Here is a 21,849-nt window from a genome sequence, read left to right as displayed (position 1 = left end):
TTTTTTTTGAGACAGAGTCTTGCTATGTTGCCCAGGCTAGAGTGCCGTGGCGTCAGCCTGACTCACAGCAACCTCAAACTCCTGGGCTTAAGCAATCCTCCTGCCTCAGCCTCCCGAGTAGCTGGGACTGCAGGCATGCGCCACCATGCCTGGCTAATTTTTCCTATATATTTTTAGCTGTCCAAGTAATTTCTTTCTGTTTTTAGTAGAGACGGGGTCTCGCTCTTGCTTAGGCTGGTCTTGAACTCCTGACCTCGAGTGATCCTCCCTCCTCGGCCGCCCAGAGTGCTAGGATTACAGGCATGAGCCACCGCGCCCGGCCGGGAAGTCCTTTTCTAGCTCCCATTCCTCCTGATGCAAGAAAGGAGTCATGAGCTAGAAGCAGCCTCCTTCCGTAGGCAGAGTCTCCACAGGAGAGGGACAATAGAAGGCTGGGAGATGCTATGCATGGGGGGGGCTATAACTTAGGGGGAGAACCTCACGAGTGCCCCACCCACTGCCCTACCAGCCTGCACGTATGGGTAGCAGAGCCCAAGGTGAGGCACCCAAGTGACAGCTGATCCCCTGACCCAGCATCACACAGTCACAGGCCTGGCTCTCCAGCGGTAATAAACGCCACTGTCACTAAGGACTTCGACTCCTTTTATTTGTGCCCTGGGAGCACGGGAAGTTCCTCTTCTACTTCACGATGTTAAAACCTCGAAGCAGGAAAGGACTTTAGTGGTGACAAAAATCCTACCTCTCTGGGTCCATGGAATTCCCTCTAGGATGCCATGTCCTACTAGGTGAGTGCCCAGACTGGGCTTGCCTGTCTCTGGGGACAGGGAACTCATTCTGTCTCAGAAAACCTGTATTTGTTATAGGACAGCTTGGGCCGCTGGAGAGTTCTCCTAGTCCAGAACTCCTGCTACTCTGACCCTCACTGGGGCAGCCTCTGGGCACAGTAGGAAGAGGGCTCAGGGCCTCAGAGGGACATAAGGAGTTTGCAGCCAATTCTCAGAAGCTGGGAGCAGCCATCACCTAGGTTCCACTTTATGTCGCTGTCCCGACACTGAGGAGTAGGGTACAGGAAGGGCATTGTGTGGATTGGGGCTGTGGCAGAGGAGGAAGATGCTCAGCGCCTCTTTTGGACTGAAGTCATTGGACCACTAGAGGGCGCTCCAGACCCAGCAAAGGAAGATGCAGCCTTCATGCCCCTCCTTGGTCCTCTGCCAAACATGGAAGTCTTTCCAACACCCCAACCCCACTCCTGTCTGCTTCAGCTCTGGTCCTCACGCATTCATGCCACAAGTCTTTTCTGAGATTCTGCCACCCACTACATGTCATGAGGATGCTGGGGGTTTCAGATCTGTCCTCCAGCAGAGAATCCATCCCTCCAGTGGACTGGAGCCCCTTTGGCCTCTCCTGCCCTTACCCCAGGCTTCTGGCAGGAGTTGAGCATGACTGCAGACATCTCAGCCCCCAGACCAAGACCATTCAGACCTAGGAGCCCAAGGAGGCAAAATGGTGGGGTTCCTGGGGCATATCCCTGGGACAAGGGCAAAAGGTGACCCCTTCGGGGCTCTGTCCTCACCACAGCTGGAGGGGCTGAGCTTGGCTGGTCAAGAGGCCAAGCACAGAGGGAAGGAGAAGGGGAGGAGCAAGGAGAGCCCTCTATGGAGCCATCCCCGCTCACAGGGCCCAACTGTGCTTCTGTCCCTGCAGCTCCCCTCCCTCCTCCACAGCCTCCTGCCTTTTGCTGGCTGGAGTAGGCACGCTGCGGGGAGACTGGATGACTGCTGAGATTGCAAAACGGTTCCCAGTCACTGTCAGGCCCTGCTATGATGGAGGGAGGGAGTTTGGGAGAGCTGAGGCCCCCTCCCCCATTCTATCCTGTGGGGCCTCGGCTCCCAGCTCTGCTTGGGTCCAGCCAGCTGACCTTCCCTCACCCCAGAGGTCCCCAAGCAGTCCCGAAACAGAAATCTGAAAGAAGACTCTCAGGAAAGGGGGGATTCAAGGATAGGGTGAGACCCTCCCTGCCCCAAGCCCATTCTGGGTGGGAAAAGCTACAAATATTCATTTATTCATGTCATCAACATTTTACAACCTGACCTTCTCACTCTACTGCTGGTTCCTTCTTGACTACAGCAAAGTCTTCTCCAGGACTGAAAAAATGGGCACCTCCAGCCCAGGCTGGTCATTGCTGGGGGACAAGCCTGGGCTGGAGCATCTGGGCATCTCAATCCAGGGAGGCTTCTTGGAGAAGGGACAACTGAGCCCTCTTTGGGAGAGGACAATTGCCCAGCCAGCTTCCAAGGGACAACAGGCTACAGGTCCAAGGATGGCCTGTCAAGATATCCCTCAGAAAGGAGGGTCAGGGTGAGGGCTGGCCCATGAGAGGTGGCCCTGTGTATCCTGTGGCCAGATGGTTCCAAGCTCCATGACCCCCATGAAGCCTCCTTTGGTGACGCAATAATGACGCTGAGCTTTACTATAACACGAGCCCCTGCACCCTGGTCCCATCCTTGTTCAGGGGACTCTGCCCAGGGCTGCACTCTCCTAAACTAGGCCCTTGGCCTTTCGCTCTGTATTTCCTCCTCTCCCTCCCGGTACTTTGCCTCCAGTGCAGGGCACATGGTGGGCCCTCCATAGATTGTTCCGTCTCACAGGACCGAGCCACTGTTTGGCGTGGAGTGGGGTGGGTGATCATCCCCTCATTGATGTCAGTCAGGGAGCTCAGAGGGCCGGAAAGACAGTGCTCCTTGGAGTCCCCTGCTCAAATAAGACCGAGCCTGTCCCCCACTCTTCCCTATGTAGCCCCTACCTCAGCATCATTGGTCCCCACATGGTGGCCCATCCATTCAGGCTGGGTCAACAGGATGACAATGAGCAGGTCAAGGAGATGGCAGGGACAGGGGCCAAGGGGACTCCTTCCTCACCCCTTCAGGACAATGAGGCCTCTGCCCTTCAGGGACAGCCCCTCTGATCACCACCATTATTACTCTCAACGCAGGACAATCAGACACTTGCCTGCTCATGAACTCTGTCCAGCCCCAATGCCTGATCTCTGGGGACAATGATGGACGAGGACATGGCCCCTGCTTGCCTCCCAGAAAAGACTGATGGGGGGAGACAGGCTGCTCTGGGGTCACCAGAGGCATTGAGCGAAGGCTCTCTGGAAGCAGCCACTGTTTGGGTTTCCTGCCCAAGGACATCTGGATAGGAGGCCCAAGGTCCCCCAGAGGCCTCCGGGTGCCTCAGCCTTTTGTGGCCAGAGCCCCCTTGGCCGGGAGCAGGGAGCTGCTCCCTGACCTCTGGAGGACCCGGCGCTCCGAACCCCGCGCAGCCTGGGAAAGGTCTCAGATCCCCCCTATTGGGATTCACATCACGGGCGCGGCGGCCCCAACTCGGGGAGGAATTAGACACGGCGTGGGCGTCCACAGTGCGGGGCGGTGGCCGTCCCGGGGCAAACTCGGCAGCCGCGTCCCCCCACCTCACCCCGATATTCCGCTCCCACCGTCGGGATCCCCCCACCGCCGCCACCCGGCTCTGCGCGCGCCCCTTCCCTTTGTCTGGCCCTCCCGCTCCCAGCCGGTCCGCCCGCCGCCCCGCGCGCCCGGGCCAGTGCGCCCGCCACCGCCGCCGCCGCCCGGGAACAATGCGGGCCAATGTCTCCGGGGCGGGCGAGCCGGCTATGCAAATGCCCAACGGCCTGTGAGAATCCCCTCCGCCGCCGCCGCGGCTTCCACGGCCTGAAAGGGGCTGGCGGCCGGGCCTGGGTGGGGGAGGCGGTCACTGCATAGGGATGAGCTGTCGTGCCGGAGCACCCGGGACAGAGCGCCATTGTCTACGCCGCCGCCGTCTGATCGCCAGTGGAGTCCGGCAGCCCGGGAGGAAGGCGGAGTGTGACCGGAACCAGGCTTTGGGGCGAGGAGAAGCGGTGGTCATCTGTTCCCCGCATACCTACTCCTCTCCCCAAAGAGCCTTGACTTTGGGGTCAGACTATGGTGGGCCCCCATCTTGGCAACCCTACTGACTAGTTTAGTGGCCTGCACAAGTGAGTTCATTTCTCCAAGCCCGGGTTTAAACCTAGATCGTAGTTGATGCTCTTCTCACCCTTCCCACCTGGTAGCCCCCTCCCCCCATCCATTTTTTCACGTATTGACCCCCTGGACTCTGACAGGTGTCTCTGAAGCCAATTTTTTTTGAGAGCCCTGAGAAAAATGCTTGTGGTATCCCCCAAACAAAGCAGTTTACCAGGCAGAGAAGCCACCAAGGGTCCTCTCTGGCCTGTGAGCTCCAGGCCTAGTCCGGGCCTTCCCTCCTGCCTCCCTGTGCCGTCCACCACCAGTTAAGGAGCCCCACCTTTTACTGGGAGAAAGACCAGCCATGGCAGGACTAAAATAAACTTCTCCAATGGTGTGGCGGTGGGGGGTTGCCACATACAGTCCCCTCCCACAGCGAAAGAGCTGCATCCCTCCACCCCAGCCTGAGAGACTGTGTCCATCTAACAGAAGGCACTGGTCAAACGCTGGAGGAAAATGCCTGGCCAGTGGGCAAGGGAACGCTACGCTAGGAGCAGAGCCCATCCTGGCTGGGAACTTGGCACCTATACTTGGGCACTGACAGGCTGAGCTCCAGAAAATGGGCTTGAGACTCGGCAAGGCGCAGGACCTGAGTTCACCTTTTCTAAACTTGCACCAAGACTCAGAGCAAGGGCTCCTGCCATTCAAGTGAGAAGCTCCTTTGGAGATGGTGCTTGGGCCCTTGCAGCAGCGATGCTTCCAGGACTCATGACGGTTTTAGGGCAAAACCAATGAGGGCAACACTGACATGAGAACTGTCCCTGGAAGTCCAGGTCTTCAGTCACAGGAAGGGAGGAGAGGCTGAATGAGGGGAGGAGGGAGAGGAAAGGAGGGCAGGCAGTCTTCCGGCAGGCAGGGGCCCTAGCGCCGGGCTCAGAGGCCTGTTCATTTGTGCTTTGGCCCAGCCTTCCATCAAAATGAAGCTCTTTCCTTCTGTTCACCTGGCCTCTGTAAAGATCCAGGAGCAACGTAGGCCGGGCGCGGTGGCTCACGCCTGTAATCCTAGCACTCTGGGAGGCCGAGGCGGGCGGATCGTTTGAGCTCAGGAGTTCGAGACCAGCCTGAGCAAGAGCGAGACCCCTGTCTCTACTAAAAATAGAAAGAAATTAATTGGACAACTAAAAATATATAGAAAAAATTAGCCGGGCATGGTGGCGCATGCCTGTAGTCCCAGCTACTCGGGAGGCTGAGGCAGGAGGATCGCTTCAGCCCAGGAGTTTGAGGTTGCTGTGAGCAAGGATGACGCCACGGCACTCTAGCCCGGGCAACACAGTGAGACTCTGTCTCAAAAAAAAAAAAAAAAAAAAGATCCAGGAGCAATGTGCAGGTCAACCCCATTCTGGGGTGGGGGAAGTGGGGCCTGGCCTCTGGGGTAGCATTTGGGAGACCATTAGATGAGAGGAAAGTTGGGGACAAGGGATCAGGGCTGGGAGCTGCGGCATTTCATGGTGCCAAGGAAGCAGCCAGAGTTCTGTCCCCCTCCCCCTTTGGAAATGTGCCTTCCTGCTGCTCCTCATCCAGCCACTCGCTTGTCCAGGTCTCTGGTCCCACCTGGAATCCCTCCTAAGTATTCTGACCTGGGGCTGCACAGCCTCGTGGAAGCTCCTCCAGAGACCCCAAGAGCCACCTCTGAAAGAAGCTGCTCCAGCATCCTCACCCCTCTGCTCTGCCCACCTGGGCCCCAGAGCACACCCAGCCCTCCCATAGCCCTCCCTCTCCAAGGCATTGGCTTTGGGCAGCCCCCAGAGCTCCCTCCCCCAAAGGCCTCCCTTTCTCTTCAGCTAGATTTCAGGGCTGTCTGGGTTGGTCTTTGGGTCCCCAGGCAGGACCCAAGCAGGCTCAGCTTGGCTCTGAGGCTGAGAGAGGAAGTGGGCTTTGTTGTTCCTGGGCATCGTCTGGATTCTTAAGCTCCATTTTCCCACCCTGCTTTTCTTGGCAGGAGAGCCCTCAGCTGGAGAAGCCGCCCCCGCCCCACGCCAGCGTCCCCTCCTTCCAAGCTCAGCACCATCCATCTCCGTCTCCCCAGAGCAAGGAATGTGGCTCCAGGACACTGAGGGGCTTGTTCCCAATCCCCTTCTAGCTCATTTCACTCGGGCTTTTATAGACTTGCCTCCATCCCACGGGCTGTTGTCTGGGTGCTGGCTCTGAACACACAGAGGCCCCCCTCCTCCCTGCGATTCCTCACACCTCGTTTTGTCCCAACACCATCTGAGGAGGCTGCACTGTGGGGGGTCAAGGAACCCCGGTGTGGGAGCCAGTTGGCGGTGGGTCCCCCTTCTCCCCACCTCTCCAGCCACCCCACCCCGGCTGGCCTCTGCTCGGGCACCATCCATGGCGTCCGCCTCATGCCCATGCTGCAAGCCATCCGTCCCCTCACCCACCCTTGCTGTCCACGCCCCACAAGCCTCGATTATCGGTGGAATTAGCACCGGGCTTCTTGTTGGCGGTTGCTAATTAAGACCATTAATAAACGCGATTATTAATGCTGTAGCAGACAGCGGCCGCCGGCATCCGTCACAGGCTCGGTTGGCAAGTGTGGGGCCAGCCGGCTCCCGCCCGCCTCCATCTTGGGAAGGGCTGCTCCGTTTCGCCGCCACCTGCCTGGCCCTGCCCGGGGGAGCTTGGTGCATGCGGGGGCTCTGGGGGAGTTCACTGAGCCTTCCAGAGAAACGGTGTGACAACCTACACTCCAGGGAGCCCCCAAACTGGACCCAGGGACGCCAGCGTGTGTGTGTGCGGGGGAGGGACTGGGAGCCTGGTGCCAGGGTCTCTTCCCCAGAACGGGAAGGCGGGTCAGGACAGCGTGTACCCGACGCGCAGTCTGCCCTCCAGCAGCCCACGGCCCTCCGTGCCCTCCGCGGTCCCCACTTGCCTGCTGCTTCAACCAGGCGATGGCGCGTTTGACTTTCTCCTGGGGCGGTTCCTCACCCCGTGGGGTAGGGGACCATTTCAGTGAGACGCTCTCTGTAAAAGGGGTTGATGATGCATCTCACTGGGACATTCACCTCACAGTTACTGAGCGCCCACCCTGTGCCAGGCCAGAGGGACACTCTGGGAAATCAAATACAGTCCTCTGTGCCAGGGAACTGCCCAGATCTCCTCAGACTGGGTAAGGTCTGCTTCTGCGCTGCATCCCACCTCGCACCGTGTTTAACCAGCTCTGCGATTATCTGCTCGCCCCAACCAGACTGTGCTCCGAGGACAGCGGCTGTGTGTCACTTATGGCAAGCGAGAGAAGCTCCCTCAGCTCTGTCGACACAGCCTTTCCTGCCTCTGTCTCCGCCATCTCTCCCTCCGCTCCCTTCCCGCAGGCTCTCTCCTTCTGGACCTCCAGCCTCCGGCTACCAGAGCAGCTGGGTGGCAAGGAGCCCTTTGGCACAGTTTGCTCCAGTTGGACCTGATCAAGGGCAGGAGAGCCTGCCTGACCCCAGCTAGGACTCGGAGGAGGTGGGACATGGCCTGCCAGGCAGGGTTGAGCCCTTGGGGGCCTTCTAAAGAGCCATCCATCTGCTCCTAGCAGGTCTGCCTGGGCTTCCCCTCGGGCCCAGCCTGGCCCCTGCACCCCCTTTCGCCATCCGCTCACACCCAAGAAGTGAGCCAAGGCAGCCTGGAAGAGCTTGGGAAGGGACCCTCCCCCACACACCTGCTCCCCCGCCATTCTCCACCCCAACTTCAATGTCTTGACTTTTTCCTGCAGCTTTTAAAGGAAGAATCCACCAAGACTTTGGTCTCCCCAAACCCAGGGAAAAAGAAGAGAAAAAAAAGTCCTGAAAACAAAACCCCTGCAACAACCCTAAAGTGGGAGAGACTGGTTGGAAGGTTTTTAATCCCTTAATCCCTCTCAGATGGGCCTTGAGACGCTAATGATTTTCCTAATTATTCCCTCCCATTTTCCCATCGCTCTGTAAGGACTTTCGAGAGGAGAGAAGTTCTGAGTGAGCCTGTGGGATGAATGGCATGCCCACCTCCCCCAGCAGCAGCCCAGAGTCCAGGCGGCTGGAGAGGTGGGGGAAGGGCCACGAGTGCCCCAGCTGGGGGCTTGAGCTTCCCCACCACTGACACCCCTGTGCAAGGCAGGTCTGGGACAATGGGGCAGTCAGGGGGCTGCCTGAGAGGGCCAGGTGTGGGGCTGAGGTCACCTCAGTGTGAATGGCCCATTATCCTGCCTAGAGGATGGGAGTTGAGGGTCTTTTTGTGTCCCCCAGGAAAGGCCCCTCTGGGTGGGTGATAATCACCCTGGGAGGGAGGTGGAGGTGGTGATGAGAGTCTTTAAAAGGGGCCAAGCCTCCCCAGAGAACAGTTGGCCATTCAGGCCTTCGGGCCCTTCTCTTGTCTTTAGCAGCCTGGGATCCAGTGGCCCATCCATGGGGGGTGGGGTGAGGGCTAGGCCAGCAAACACGGCCAAGTTCCAGGCTTGGGCCCCCTCCCCATCAGTGTGGCCTGCGGGACTGAGTTCAGGGGTGGCCTTTTCCAGGGAACTGCCCCCAGACTCCTTCCCAACCCCCACATAATCTGGAGTACTCTGGGGCCTTGTCTTGCCTCCCCAGAGACAGAGTTTCTCTAAGGCCAGACCTGCCTGGGAGCAGACGTTGACCCTTGTCTCTGCCATGTTGCTCTCATTTTATGAAACACAGGGATTCTCATTCCATGCCTACAAATTCCTTATGGGATAAAGACATTGGCCCCATTTCACATATGACAAAACTGAGCAGTTAAGAGACTTATCTAAGGTTACACACCCAGTTAGGGGCAGAGCTGAGACTGGAGCCCGATATTCAAAGACCGTACCAGGCATGAGGCTTTTGCACTTGCTGACCCTCTGCCTGAAACGCTCACCTCCCAAAGGAGCATGTGGCTGGCTTCCTCACCTCCTTGGGTGTCTGCTCAAATCACGCCCTCCATGAGAGGAGACGGCTGGGATTTGCTTCAAAGTAACATGGGAAGTGGGGGAAAGTAGGTGGGAGTACAGATGAGACAAGATTGGCAGTTGTTGAAGCAAGATGAGGGATAGGTGGGGTTTCCTTTTACTATTCTATCTATTTTGTATCTATTTAAAAATTTCGGCCCGGTGTGGGCGTAGTGGCTCATGCCTGTAATCCCAGCACTCTGGGAGCCAGAGGCAGGAGGATCGCTTAAGGCCAGGACTTTGAGACCAGTCTGAGCAAGAGCGAGACCCCATCTCTACTAAAAATGGAAAAATTAGCCGAGCATGGTGGCGAATGCCTGTAGTACCAGCTACTCAGGAGGCTGAGGCAAGAGGATCGCTTTAGCTCAGGAGTTTGAGGTTGCAGTGAGCTTACAATGGCGTTACTGCACTCTACTCAGGGCAACAGAGTGAGTGTCTGTCTCGAAAAAATTTAAAAAAGATTTCCACATGAAAAAGTTGAACAAAATCTGATTTTCCCCAAGCACCTTATTTTAAATTGCATCTCACCGCCCTCTCCCCCTTCCTGGCTCTGTTTTTCTTCAGCTCATTTAGCGCCATCTGACGTTCTATGTATTTTACTTATTTGTTTTGATTCTTGTCAGTCTGCCACACTAGGTTAGAGGTCATGAGGTCAGAGGTCCCAGCGTCTGTTCCTGCAGGCCAGTCCGCCAGCGCCCCCGGCAAGCAGAGTGGCTCCTGGCACCAAGGAGCCTCTCAGGACATGTCAGTGAAGGCCTGGGTGACCTGGGGCTGAAGGCTCTTGGCCGAGCCACCTTGGAGAGGGAAGGGGTGGCCTGTCAGCTTGTGTTTCTGGCCTTAGGGGTCCTTCAGCACCTGGAGCCACAGCCGGAGGGTCCTTCCCAGAGCCCCCAGCCTGGGATAAGCCCCTAAGTGTGCCATTATGCACCATTCACTTCTCACTTTGTCGGGCCCATCCACAGGCCGCCGTGTCCTTTTGTCAGAGGGGCCTGGGAGGTCGAGGGGCTATTACCACAAGGCCTCATTATTCCCAGCCGGAGCAATAATGAGGAGTCCCCAGCCCCAGACTAGCACATTTTGCAGGGTCCTTCCATTTAATAACTATAATGACAACCACCATTTATAAGTCTAGTCCTCGCTTTCTTTCCGAAGCTACACCAAGCACTTTATATACAATATCTCATTTAATTCCCCAACAGCTCTGGGAAATAGCTAGTGTTTGCATCCGCATTTTTCAGATGAGAAAGCTAAGACTAGGTGACCAGAGTTCCTTTATCCTCACCTTGGCTGTACAGGCAGGGGAAGGGCAGGGATGCGGCATGTCCCCGATGGGACAGCCGAGGTTCAGAGAAGGGAAGTGGCCTGGGGAGAGCATAGAGCAGATTAGAAACCAGGCAGCAAGATTCCCTCTGGCATGGGCAGAGGAGGGCAAGTGGCAGCCCCCTTCTGGCTCTGTAGGCAAGGTCTCACTGCCCCACCCCCCTGCAGTAGGCGAGTGGCTCTCACTGGCCCACCCCTTATAGGCCAGATGCTGGTTCAAAGGCTTCCGCGACTTGCCCCTGTGCACACAGCTAGTGAGAATCTGGGTGCTCTGCCCACGACACCAGCTGGGAGGTGCCCAGTGCGGAGGGACCAATCCTAAAAGGCTCTCAGAGGATGTGGGCAGCGTGTGGGGCACCGTGCCTAGGCCCAGTGGCATGGGAGGAGGCAGGAGCAGAGTGACGGAAGTGGGAGGCAGAGAGAAGGGACTGAAATGCCACTGGTTCCTCTCAAATGCGGAGTCTCAGGGATTCTCTTATGCTCTAGCCTTTGGGATTAAACCCCGTCCTTCCCCAGCCTTTAAAAGAAAAAACGATAATTAGTATTTTAAATTATATTTATTTCTGAATAAGTGATTTCTTCATACGGAACAAAACTTTAAAGGTACAAGAAAGTATACTATACAGTAAGAAGTCTCCATCCTGCTGGGTCTCCACTACCCAGTTCCCATCCCAGAGACAACCCACGTGCCTGGTTCCTTGTATGTCCTGCCAGAGCTACTCTGTCTCGAGCCTTTTATTTATAGAGGTAAATACCCACCCCTTACCCAGCCATTCATTTGTTTCCTCTCAGCCAGGCTCTGCATGGCCAAAGATAACCCACCTTCAACTCTCAGGGGAGTCCAGGGCACGGGGGGCGGGGAAAAGAGGAAGGCCCCCCAGCCGGGCCACACGGGTGGACGTTCACAGGACAATGAGCAAAAGGGATGGCTTTCCAAGGAGCGGAAATAGTATGTGCAAGGCCTAGTGATGTGACGGCAATGTGTGTCCAGGTGCACAGAGTGCTTTTTGCGTGAGAGGCAAGAGATGAAGCTGCACAAACAGGGTGAGGCTGGGCTCCCGTAGCCGCGCGTCTTGGGGCTGCAACCTGCATGCTCCTGACCACTAGCTTGGGGTCTCTCAGAGAACAGAGGGGTTTGGCCATCTGTCCCTTCCTAGGAAGAAGGACAATTCTGAAAGTGGCCACCCCTGGCCTGTAGGACCCCTGGCATCTATTAATACTTAGCTGGGGGTGCTGTTCTGGGCTCTACGGACAGGTGTCTCCTTCTCAGCCTTTCAGCGTGGACGTGAGGGTTACGGAAGTTTATCAAGGGCTTAGCACAATGCTTGACACAGAGAACGTTTTCAATGAATGTCAGCTGCTGTAATTATTCCAAGGACACCCCTCTTTCCCTCTAACCATCCCCTGTCTCAGTGTTCCCTCTCTGTGGGGCCGTAAGTACCCTCTTTGCTCATTCCTGGCTCCCAGCAGTCTCCGGGCCTCCCAGACTGCAGGGTGCTGCAGCCTTCGTCTGGGTTCCTCAGGGAGGGCACCGAGGGAGGACTGGCCAGAGCGCCTGGGCTTGGAGCTCAAAGTAAGGAAAAAGCCGTCCCCTCCTGGCCCTCAGCTCCACCTCTTCTCACCCACCTCCCTTTAAAAAACACCTCACTCATTACAGAGCCCCAGCAGGCCCTGGCTAAAGCCCCAGCTAAAGGCAGCAATTAGATCGTTAGCACCAGCCCCCACCCACCTGCTTGGAGCCCCTCAAACACGTTTTAATTATAATCCCTTAATCTCTCTCAGATGGCAGGGCTGGCTGTAGGGCTTTTGCCCTGCACAGCCCCTTTCCCTCCCCTCCTTTCCCCAATTAAGGGGTCCTCTCGGCAGAGAACCCCTTTCCCAGCTAAAGGCCTCCCAGCCTGGGAGGAGCAAGGTCCTGTGCTCTGCCTCCTTCTCTGTGGGGAGTGGCCGGGGTAGCCCTGCTCGTCCACCTGGAGGTTCCTCCATGCAGAGCTGAAATTCCCGGCCTGCTGCCTCCTGGCCTGGGTACCATCGCTGAGGTGCCTGGGGACCGTGTGTCTTCCCCCCGGGTGTCCTCTTGTCCTGCTTTCTCTGTGTTCTCCGGGAAGCATCTCCCCCTGGACCTTTCACAATGACTTCTACTTTCCTGTCAACCCACCTAGGCCACGCTGTCTGGGCCAGCTGTCCCCTTGGCATCTCCTTCCAGGAGCTGCCAGGTTCTGTGCAAGGTGGAATTGCGGCCAGAGCCCTGGCAGGATGTCTCCTGGTGGCAGCCCTGTATCGACCTCCGGCTGACCTCAGCGGAGCCCAGCCTTGCCTTCCCGCCCCTCAGGCCCACTCAGGGCCCTGGCACCCTTAGCCACACAGGGGCTGGCAGAACATTGGGCCTGTCTGTACCGTCTGTATCCCTGGAGCTTCGAGCAGGGCAGAGGCAGAGGCAGAGGGAGGGACAAGATGACCCAGCATGTGGCCCTGTCTGAAGCTGAGCCTGGATGAAGCTCTTTCCTGGGAAAGTTCTGTCACTAATTGACTTGCAAATGCCTTGTTTGTCCCCAGATTCATAATTAGTGCTAAGGATTTCTAGGGCCCCATCCTGGAGGGGCTTTTTTGGGGGCAGCCTGTTCCTCTCCCCTCTCTGAGGTCGGCCTGGCTGGGGCAGAGCCGGGCACCGGTGCCCAGCTGCCGTCCGGCGTTCCCACGGCTCTGGTGCCAGCGTGTGAAAGGCGAGGTGCGGGGGGTGTGGGGGCCGGGGCTCCCCGCCATCCTTCAGCCGGGACCACGGCCAAAGCCCCGAGGCTCCAGGAAACGACAGAGCTGGGGAGCAGGCTGTGGCAGCGGGTGGGGGCTGGCTGGCACCCCCAGGAAGGAGAGCCCAGCCGGTGCCGGGGGCTGGCATCAGCCGAGCCTCCGGCACGATGAATGGGCCAACAAGGGGCCTCTCTTCCCCACGGCCTCTCCACAAAGACCTTGGCTGCGCCATTGGATGTGGGGGGCCGGGGGCCACCGGAGGAAGAGGAGAGGCTATTCTCAAAGACTCCCCCACTCCCAGCCTTGCACTCCTAGGAAGGGGCCCTGGGCTTGGGGCCCAGGGGCCTGGGTTCGGGCCCAGCTTCGACTTGGATCTGCCGAGTGAGGGGACAACTTTCCTAACCTCTCTGGGCCTCAGTTTCCCCCACTGGATCATCCCTGGCATTTTACCAGCCCTAATGTCCCCCTCTTGGTTTCTTTCCACCCAGCTGCCCCCAAAAGCCTTGCCCCACACTCCATGGAAGTTCTCAGCCCCCTGCAGGCCCTGCCTGGGCCTGAGACCCAACCAGGCCTCCCCTCAGGGTGTAGCAGGGCCCTCCCCAGGCCCAGCCCTCCAATGCCCAATGCCTGTCATCTCCCCTCAGGGCAGGAAGAGCTGCTCCAGTCTCCAGGAAGGAGTAGGAAGGTTCTGAGCTGTGGCTACTGCCAAGGAGTCCACAGGCCAGGCCCTGCCACTTGCAAACTGTGTGACCTGGACCAGCGTCTCAGCCTCTCTAAGCCTTGTCTGTGAACGCCTCACAGGGTTCTGACCAGGATCCGGTGAGAGTATGAGTGGAAGGCACTCTGGCAAGGAGTGGGTACTCAGTGGAGGTTCCCTTCCTCTTCTCTTCCCCAGCCTCCCGCTCTAAGCTTTCTGTCACTTTGTCTTCTGTTTTCCTGTGCCTGAGTTCTTCTTTCTTGGTCCACCCCCCTCATTTTTGCCTGGCCCTCCCAGCAGTCTCTCTATAGTTCCTATTTCATCTCCAGTTCCTTTCTCAGAACTGGTCATTTTTCTTTGGTAAGTCCTTCCTGCAGTCTAACCTTCTATTGCAGGTTGCCCCTCCCCAGGCCTGGCCTCTTCCCAGGCTGCCCTGCAGCTGGAACCCTGAGGGAAGGAGGAGGGGGTGGGCTCTATGGTAACCCTGAGAAGAGAATGCCCTCTCTCCTCATCTGCATACAGACGGCTCATTTGCATACAGACAGGCCTCATCTGCATATGCTCAGTGGGACTCTGAGAGCAAATTCCAAAGTGTCCGGCCTGGGTCCTCCCACCCCAGTCCTGGCATCTCTGTTAAGGGAGGGGCCCCTCGCCGCCCTTTCTGCCCCTGTCTGGGTCTGGGTCTTTCTGTTTCCAAAAGGCAGCCCACCCTCTGTCTCTCCTCTCCTGCCTGCTGTCGCCTCTGCCCCATCTCCTCCTGCCTGCGCCAGCTCCTTCACTCAGGAGCCTCCCCTCTGCAAGCAGAAGGCCCTAGTGGAGGAAGAGGCTGGCCACAGGGACTGGCTGCCTCTCCCTGCCTAGGTCCCCCGGACACCCAGAGGGTAAAGGGGTCCATGAAGATTAATGCTCAGGCTCCAGGGGGAGGAGGTGGGCAGATCCGAGAAGCTTCCTCTGGGCTTACTGACCCCAAGCCAGAGCCCGCCTCCCCAGAGACCAACCCCTGGGGCCACAGTGGGTCCTGGCAAGGCCAAGCAGTGGGAGGGCCTGGAAGAGAGGCTGGGAAGCTCAGAAGCACTCCAGTGGCCTGGGGAGCCCGGGTTTAGCCCTGAGCTATGCTGGACTGTGATGCACATGGAACTGCTTCCTCCTCGCAGCGTCCTGGCCTCAGTCAGTTCTCCAAGTCCCAGTCCTTGTGGGGGACCTGGGGCTCCTGGGTATGCAGGTTGGGGGAGCCTGAGCTTCTTCTCCTGACGGGCCTCCACCATGCTGAGGACTTTGGACATAAGCCCTTCCTCTCTCTGACCTGTAAAATGAGGAACTGGGCTGGACCAGGTGGCTCTTACTGTGAGCCTTCCTGCAAACAGTGCCCAGGTGCCCAGCCAGCATTCCGCGTGCCATTTTAGTGGATGTAAGGATCCTCCGAGGTCCAGCTTGACCTAAGGCTAGCAGCCCTGGTCTAGAGGAGCTAAAAAGGCCATGGTCAGTGTTGAAAGGGAAGGGGAGGGTACGTACATATGTGCTTGGATGCATATGGAGTATCTCAGGAGGACACGGGTACCAGTGGTTGCCTTTTGGGAGAGGAGGTGGGTGGCTGGCGACAGGTTTAGGAAGGAGATATACCTTCTCTTTCGTGCTGTTAGAATTGTGTCATGTGTGTTATCTTAATCTTTTCTATTTAGAAAAATTCCAGGATTCAAACTATTCCATGGAGGGATTGTGGCTAGATGGAGGAATGACGTTCTGGAAGGTGGAGAGCTTAAATGGTGCTGGCAGTCTGGGCTCTGCTAACTGCCGATCAAGCAGTCTTGAGAGAGTGAGAAGGGGCCTCGCTTCGCGGGGAGCACGTTGGAGACAGATGTGTTATGGGGAAAACGGAGTTAGGAGCAGTCCCAGTTTCTCACTGTGGCTTCCCTGCCCCCTTAAGGTCTCTCTCAGGTCTTGTTATTGCTAGAAAGTCCTACCTGCTGTCTAACCTGAATTCCTCTTAGTGGTCCTATTCATTCCCTTCTATCTCCACTGAGGGTGGACGGAGAGGAAGCAGGAGTGGGTGGCCCTGTGGGGCAGGGGTTCTCCTCCTATGTTGTCTGTCCAAACTCATGCAGACATTTCTGAGGGAGGATCCTTTTGTGGAGGAGGCAGAGAGCCACCTGGTGATCTCCTGCATGGCCGGTCTGGGGGAGCATCACCACCCTCTCCCATTCTCTTGGTCCCCGGGATGGAACCTAGCTGCTTCCTTAGCTCAGGGCATCTGCACATGGCTGAGCTGGGATGGACCAGATCACAGATGGAGTTCTCAGGAGCCTTGGGGTGGCTGAGAGAGGTGGAAGGAGCCAACATTTTCACTAGCTATGCCCGGCCCCACCAGGTGGGAGTTCTGGTTGTAGTGAGGCTTCTGTATCATTGGTCTCTGTTAGGGGGAGTCCAGTATCACCCCCCCTGTCATTCAGTCCCTCCCCTTCAACTCTGCCCAGGTACAGCCACTACCATTATTACTGTTATTAAATATTTCACAATCTTTATTAGGCATGAGATGGGACTTCCAGCTCAGAGCACATGGGAATCACAGCTCGGATGACATAGGGTAAACCAGGATGGGCCAGGATGGACAGCTGGTGGACTGGGAGCGATGGGCCACAGTCTTATTGCAGATGGCTCCAGGTCTAACGGGCTGCCTGGGCTGGAGGCTGGGCCCTCCCCACTTCCATTCTGCTCAAAGCTTCTTGAGGAGCCGGTCAACTTCAACTTGCTAGACCTTAGCCTCGTCTTTCAGTCAATCCAGGAAGACTTCTCAGAGGGACTTCAGGCTAGCTGGGTGAAGTAGGTTCTTTTTGGTCTGGAAAGAAAAATTGTCAAGAGTGAAAAAAAAAATCCTTTGGATGGAGCACTTAGGAGGAGGCAGAGGACAGACTTCCAGCAGCTGTGGAAAGGACTCTTCCATCAGGAAAGGTGAGGAGCTGGTGGGGGGGCCCCTGACAAAGGGAGCCAGCATGACAGCGGCTTGAGAATAGGCATCTCTTCTAGGTGCTCTACCCAGGGCCGTGGGGGCGGGAGGAATGCCAGGGGTGGAAGCTCAGATCCCAAGCACGGGAGCGATTAGGCAGGGAGCCCGGGGAACTTGCTTCAGGAAGGCAGGGAGAATGCTTCTTTTGGGCTAGGGATCAACCTGGGAGGATTCTGGTGACTTCCACAGCTCCTGTGACCTCTTCCCCAGTCCTGTCTTCAGCCTGCAAGGACTGTTTCAGCATCCCGCAGACTTCACCCCTGCATCTGAGACCTGTGGACACTGCCACCTACCTGCCTGGTCCTCTCCTCGCTCAGTCCCTCCAACTGGGTTTGGAAGTCAGCACAGGGCAGGGACGGAGCATATGCTTGGGGGTCCACGAAGCCCCATTTAAAGCCCAGCCCAACTTGCTAGTCCTGTGTCTCTGGGAAAGTGACATATCCTTCTTGAGGCTTTGATTCCTCTTTTGTAAAGTGGGGACAGTGTCGCCCAGTTTTCTGAACTGTTGGGAAGATTAACTGAGACGATGGCTAAGAAAGGGCTTGTCCAAACCAATGGTACGAATCAAGGTCAGCTCCTCCCTTCCTGAGGTGGGGGGAGCTGTGTCTGGGGAAGACAAAATCAGTACGGGCTGCTCCGAAATCGGGCGGCAGAAGCACAGCTGTGGGTGCGGTATTCCTTCCCTGCCCATCCAGAGCTGGGGGACAGCAGCTTTGGAAGCCCCCACAAGTTCACCTCACCCTACTTCTCCAAGAGCCTTAAAACTGAGAAGAAAATCTCCAGAAGAGGAAATCCCTCTTCCCTGCATTGCCCCACTCCACTGAGTGATCAGTGTCACCTTCCTTCTTAGTCTCTCCTCGGCCTTTTCAGACTTACCTTCCTCCGCCCTGCCCCAGCTCTTCCTCCTCCTCCTCCAGGCTTTGCCAGGTCTCTAACCTTGACCTTGACAGTGTGGAGGGGTGGAGATAGGAGCTCTGCCTTGCTCTCCATATCGGAGCCCCTCAAAGGTAAGGACTCTGACTCCCCCAAACCTGGGCTCCACCAGGCCTGTGTCCCTGACTCCCTCTGGCCGTCTTCCCAGCTTGGGCTGCCTCCCAGATCTCAGCGCCCCCTTCAAGTCTGTCAGCCTCTGTCCTTCCGTGCTCTCTTGCCTGTTCCTTGCTCCAGATCCTCAGCTGCCTGGGATCCCTACTACCCTTAGGCTGGCTAGATTTGGGGGAACAGAAGAGACTGGTGTGTGTTGGGGCCTGGGAAGAGGTGGTGGATGTGGCTCAGTGCAGGGCCCTGGGTGGGGGAGGAGGAGTCCAGATGGAACAGTCTCCTCCTGTTACCCCCTCCCAGCCCAGACAGAGCCAGGCTCTCCTAGCAACCGTACAGTAGCAGGGGGCTGGGAAGAGGGGTGGTGGCTGGGAAAGTGGGGCGGGGGAACAATGATATCATAAATTATCCCCAGCCCCTCCCTTCCAGCCTGCCTTCCTCAGTTAAGAAGGGCCTCCTCTTTCTCTCCACCTGCTCCTCACTCAGGATTCCCTCAGCAAGGCTGGCCCCCGCTTAGTGCCCCTCATAGATGCCCCTTTAGGTCAAGGTGACAATTCTGTTTTCCACTTGGGCTCCAGAAGGAAGGAGCTCTTGCCGTGCTAGGATTTTTTAGGAACGCTGTTGGAACCTAACCAATGGCAGGAGGTGGGAGACAGGCTCCCAAGGAGAGCCCCCCAAGAGCCGGGAAGACTATCCCTCTCCAAACATCTCTGGCTCCTGCCTCTTTTTTTGGGTGCTGATGGGGACAGGAAGAGGGAATTTCAAAGCATTTTGTGGCACTGACTCCTCTTCTCTAAATAAAAAGTTTGAGTGGGGGCCCCCAAGTCTTTAAGGGGCACTTAAAGACGTCTCGCCAAGCTAGCCAAGTCTCAGTTTGGCTACAGCTGAAGTCCAGGAATCTTCATAAAGTGACTAAAGCTAGGTCGCAGTTCCTTCCTTACCTGTCAACTCAGCCATGTCAAGCCAAGGGTCAAAGAGCTGGTGCCACAGCAGTATAGATCTTGGGTAGACATTGGAAAGGACTTCCCAAGACAGGAATAAGCAAGGTCATGGAATTTCCTGGCTAGAGAGAGGAAAGTTCTGTTATAGAAGCAGGAAACTGGGTGGGAACTCAGTTTGAAACCTATCTCATTAATGCTTTCTTAGCCATATAAAATAACACACCGAGAGTGTTTGGCTCAGGGCCTGACACATAGTAAGTCTCCACTTTGGCCATTTAAAAAAACCATATATTAATATGAACTTTTATTGACCAGCTATCAGGAAGAAGGGATAAATCCCTAGAGACCTGTCCCCCACCCTCCAGGAACCCCATGGGAAGATCCAGATCGGAGGTGGTGCCCTGAGTACAAGATGGCAGCCAATTGTCATGGCAACAGCAGAAGAAGGAGTCTGGTTGGTTGTGGGGGCGGTGCTGGGAGGCCAGCTGGTGCCAGATGGACAAACCCAGCAGAAGGCAGCCCGAGCCGGGGGAAGCTCATGCCCTGTGCCCAGGGCTCAGCCTCCATATGCCAGCCTCAGCCTGGTCCTTCCCTCCAGGCCCAAAGGGCCCATCACTATCTATGGGGGCTGATGCCAAAATCATTCCTCCTCCTGGCTCTTGCTTGTACGACAAGGAATAACTGCTTAGAGACAAAAGACCCTCCTGCTCAGTCTCCCTGGCCCATGGGCCTGGGGACCCAAATAGGTCTGGATTCAGCTCCCTCCTGACAATGCTGAGGAGCCATAAAGTCAGGGACTTGAGAGGGTCCCACGTGGCAGGGCTGGAGCTACACGCGGTACACACAGTGGAGGTCCCGCCACACCTGGCTCACGCTCCCTCTGGAGGACCTGGAGCTGAGGGCCGCAGGGACACGGAACTCCACCCTACCTGTCTTCTCCTCCTGGTACTGCTGGACTGTACTCGTGGGTGGCCAGGGGAAGTTCCGAGAAGGATGAAAGAAGCTGCAATGATGGAGTTAACAGCAGTCTCAGCGAGATGCTCGCCTGCTGGACCGCAGGAGCTCCAGCCACAGGGCCCAGCCGTGCTTCTCAGTTGGGCCTTCACTATGGATTGCACTGCACCCAGAGCCCCTCTGCTCTCCCCCCAGGAATCTGTGGCCCTCACGTCCAAACCCGGAAGCCCTCCCTGATTGCCCCCGCCTACCTCCAATGGCCCCTGTAACCCCCTCCCTGATTGCCCCCGCCTACCTTCAATGGCCCCTGTAACCGTGTCCCTCAGCATTTAGTATTTACACCAGGCATCTGCTCATAGTCGTGGCAATAACCAAGGAAGGCAGTAGGCTCCAAAGACATTAAGTGAATTGCCTGAGGTCACCCAGCTAGTAAGCGGGCAAAGTCAGAATTCGTATCCTGACCAGCCTGTTCAGTTCCAGAGTCAAAACCCAAAAGCTCCTTTTTTTGTTGTCCTGGTGGACAGAGCCCCTCTACCTATCAAATCTGTGAGCATCTGCGAGCTGAAACTGTGTCTGCTGTCATTCTACTGCTTCAAGCACCCCAAGTCCAAACAGTTACTAGAAGGGCCATTGTGCCCAACAAGGACTTGGAGGGAGGGGGGAAGTGTCACTGAGGCCAGGCCAAGAAAGGAACCTCTCTGGGGAAGCTAAGAGTGGGTATGGAGACTGAGGTGGCCTCAGGACTCCTTTTTGGCTCTGGTAAATCTCTTTCCTCCCTCCCAATGCAGCCCTCCCTGGATGGGGAGCGCAACGCAAGAGCTGGAGGGCCACTCAACAGTCCTATGTTGGGGAGGGGAGAGGAGGCTCAAGTGGGGCAGTCCCAAGAGCGCCTTGAAAGGGAAGGTATGAGTTGGGTAGGGAAGGCTGGAGAGGCCTGGCAGGATCAGGAGTGACAGCCAGGGGCCTATGGGGCCCTGACTGGATGACAGAGAAAAAGCCCATCCTGGGAACGGCTTGGCCAGACCACGATGGCCTCACTCTGAGACCCTGGCCTGGCCTCAACTTCTCTTTACTTCCTGCCTGGACCTGGGTAAAGCCCGAGGCCACCCTCAGCCCTCCCTTCCTCCAACCCCATTCCACCCCAGCCCCTGGCAGCTAAGCCCCCTCACCTGACAGCGCCGCTTCCATGGCCACTCACAGAGAGGTCTTTGTGCGCGGGCTGGGCCTGGGGGATGGGCAGTAGCGGGCACCCCCGCTTACATTCCACCCCAGCTGTCTCTCCAGCCTCTCACCCCCTTCCTCTAGGAAGAATCCCCTTGGAGCCCTGGCCCTGGATCCCCCTCACTCCCTCCTCCCAGAAGTTGCCAGGACAGAACCCCCTTTTCTGCTTCTTCACCCCAGCCTCCGCAGCCCTGCAGCCCTTGACCTACTGAACCTTTTTAAAAAATACGTACGAAAGCTCAGAGACGAGCTGGTTGCCCCACACAGTCAGGGCTGGTATCGCTGCCCCCTAGCCCCGCGGCCCGTCTCCTGTTCACAGTGCTGGGGACCGCCAACCTCAGCTTCCCCACCTCTCTCTCCAGAGAGCCCCACAAGCCTGCCCAACCCCATGTGTGTGTCGGGGAGCGGGGAGGTAGGTACACGTCCCTTTCTCAGGTGGCTCCCAGGCCTTCCATATGCGAGAGCCAGTTAAATGGCTGGCTGGGCTTGGTGGGCAGCCAGATGCGGGAGTCCCCACGCGTCCTAGGAGTGGTTATGTGTTGCTCCTCACCACACCCTACCCCTGGCATCCGGCTGTCAGCTAACCTCCCCAGTACCCATGTCACTAAATCCAGCCTCCCTGAACATAAGGCTCTTCACAGTGGGACTTCTGCCTCCATTCCCCATCTCCTCCTGGCACAGACTCCCTTTGATGGGCAATGAGTCCCCAAACACACCACGTCCTCCCTCACCTCCCTGCCTCCTGGCCTTCACACATGCTGGCTGCTCTCCACCACCCACCTCCCCAGTCTCCTGACACTGACAAACTCCTGCTTGTCTTTTGTCACTTATCTCTTGATGCCCTCCGAGAAGGCTTCCTGAGTGCCTCTGAGCTGGGCTGCTCCCTTCCCTGCCCCCACAGCACTGTGCGCAGGTCTTCAGGACAGCCCTCTTCATGCCTCCTTGTCATTATTTGTATG

Source organism: Propithecus coquereli, unplaced genomic scaffold (assembly GCF_000956105.1).
Source record: "Propithecus coquereli isolate 6110/MARCELLA unplaced genomic scaffold, Pcoq_1.0 Scaffold59, whole genome shotgun sequence".
Classification (NCBI taxonomy): Eukaryota; Metazoa; Chordata; class Mammalia; order Primates; family Indriidae; genus Propithecus; species Propithecus coquereli.
The sequence above is the reverse complement of the archived record's forward strand: the minus strand, read 5'-3'. Positions refer to the sequence as shown.